Source organism: Frankliniella occidentalis, unplaced genomic scaffold (genome assembly GCF_000697945.3).
Source record: "Frankliniella occidentalis isolate FOCC.00 unplaced genomic scaffold, Focc_3.1 Scaffold301, whole genome shotgun sequence".
Lineage (NCBI taxonomy): Eukaryota > Metazoa > Arthropoda > Insecta > Thysanoptera > Thripidae > Frankliniella > Frankliniella occidentalis.
The window spans coordinates 149361-151557 of NW_026267427.1; the positions used below are offsets into that span (position 1 = coordinate 149361).

Sequence of the window (2197 nt, forward strand, 5' to 3'; positions counted from 1 at the left end):
TGAACAAACTGCGCAACTCGCTACGACACACAACGAGATACACATGGACCTACGCTAGTCGAGGCGCGCGAAGCAAAGGCTGTAAATGTTTACAACTCCAGAGCGATGACAGTGGACTGTGCTTGGCATGGAACGCCGGACCGAGGGGTCCCCCACTCGCCAACTCCTTGTACACGAGGAAAAATACTCGCAAGATACTCGCGACAACTCGCGACAACTCGCAAAAAATTCGCGACAACTCGCAAAAAATTCGCGAAAACTCGCGAAAAATTCGACAAATACTCGCCTAATACTCGCGGATGCTCGCGGATACTCGCCATTACTCGCATAAACTCGCGGATACTCGCGGATACTCGCTAATACTCTCGAATACTTGCGGATACCCACGCAACTCGTTGTACACCCACTTGGAGAGTGGAGGACCCCTCGCGCCGGACGCCGGACGGAAAGCGGACGGAAAGCGGACGGAAAGCCTTCCCCCACAGCCTCAAATATAATATGCTAGTAAGACGGATCTTTATCAACAATCGTGTTTATCAAAAGTGGAACATCAATCGGCAATCTTTATCAAAACGGAAACGGCAATCGGCAACGGGAAACGTTTACCTTCAGGAACAGACAGCCACAAGGGACTGTCTACAAAGTAAAACACGAGACCCCGTGTTTATAATACTAAGATGTTCCAACTGCTTACCTTAAGTTTCATATCTGTTGCTCATTCTCAGAAGCATCCCCTGTAATTGTAGCAATTTTAGTAGAACGATATAGTAGTATTTGGCAAAGAGAAAAATAGTTATCTAGATGTAAGTTTGTTAAAAAGTTTCTCTTCTACATATGAAATAATATTGGTTAATTTTGGTGTGAGGTTCTGCAGCCTTTCTAGTACATAAATATTCTCAAATGTTGAACTTCTACACAGTTAGTGGTACCATAGTAGTATGGTAAAGAAAAAATATTTGTCTAGATGTAAGTTGTTAAAAGTTCTAGTTCTATGGAAACTTTGGTACAATGTATATATTTACTTATGCTGAATTTCATAGTTGTTGTTTTTTTAACTTAAAACTAAACACACTTTTATATTTCTATCTAGTTAAAATTTATCTCTCCTCTCCTTATAAACACATTCAAAAGCTGTATGTGATGATAGGATTTCAGATCCTTTTCGCTTTGACCCATTTTACGATACTCAAGACTGCAACTGCCTCGCTTTACTTTTGGTGTTGGACATCTTTCAAGGCTAAAACTAAAATGTTTACTGGTACACTACATTTCTAAAGTAGTAAGGATGACAGTAACAAACACAAATTTGAAGTCATAGTTTGCCTGATTTGTTTATTTAATTACTTAGCTGACAGAAAAGTTTTCAAGCAGATTAAAATTTATCTTGCACCATCTTCATGGAAACAAATAACAATGAGGTTTGCTTCTGCTACTGTCCTGGAATCAGAGAAAGGAGACTTTTAAATCACTTTCCAATTTTTTTGAAAGTGTAGCTCAAGCTACAAGAAGAAGAACAGATGAAATCATAGTTTGGTATGTTTTACTTTTACAGATGAGCTAGGACAGGGTTTGAACCAATGTATTTGATTCTATGTCTTGAGTTAAACAGTATTCTGAAGAAACCACTCATCTAAACAAACAAAATAGAATAAATATGTATACATATATCTCAAACAGCACTAACCAAATTAACCAGTCTGATGAGCAAACTTACCGCATGTCTTGATGCAGCCCACGTCGTGAAGCTACAGTATTATTACTTCTGGTTCACACCAACTTAGAAATTCTACATAGTCTGGCAGTACAACAGTTGACAACTAAAAAAAGAAGAGAGAACAAACTACTCAACACAGTCAAAAGACTTGTCATTGCATTGGTCAAAAGATTTACCATGGTTATCAGCATCCATCCCCTCGAAATAGCTCGCGGTCTACTTTGCTGGGCTACTGAAAGCATTCACCATACTCACCTTTAAACAAACAAAACAAAACCAAAGAAAATGAAATAGATGCCTCAGAATGGTTGCAATCAACATATCAAAGCCATAACATCACAATGAAAACTAAAACAAGGAAATCAATAACCATAAAGTTCCAACAGTGTTTACTGCTGTGAAACTGTCCAAAACAAGTTAGCTAGTCAACAAAATTTTACATTTCTTGTCACTTGCTTGAGGAATGAAACATTAGAAAATATA

General features: G+C 38.3%; 1 long non-coding RNA gene across 1 annotated transcript; it reads right to left on the reverse strand.

Annotated features, from left to right (window-relative positions):
• Positions 1–1305: 1305 nt before the first annotated feature.
• Positions 1306–2170, reverse strand: LOC113212933 (uncharacterized). Its single transcript, XR_008011921.1, has 4 exons — positions 1891–2170; positions 1715–1817; positions 1545–1630; positions 1306–1437 (listed from the first exon to the last, which is right to left on the reverse strand). It is a non-coding gene; the product is annotated as an uncharacterized LOC113212933 (long non-coding RNA).
• Positions 2171–2197: the final 27 nt, after the last annotated feature.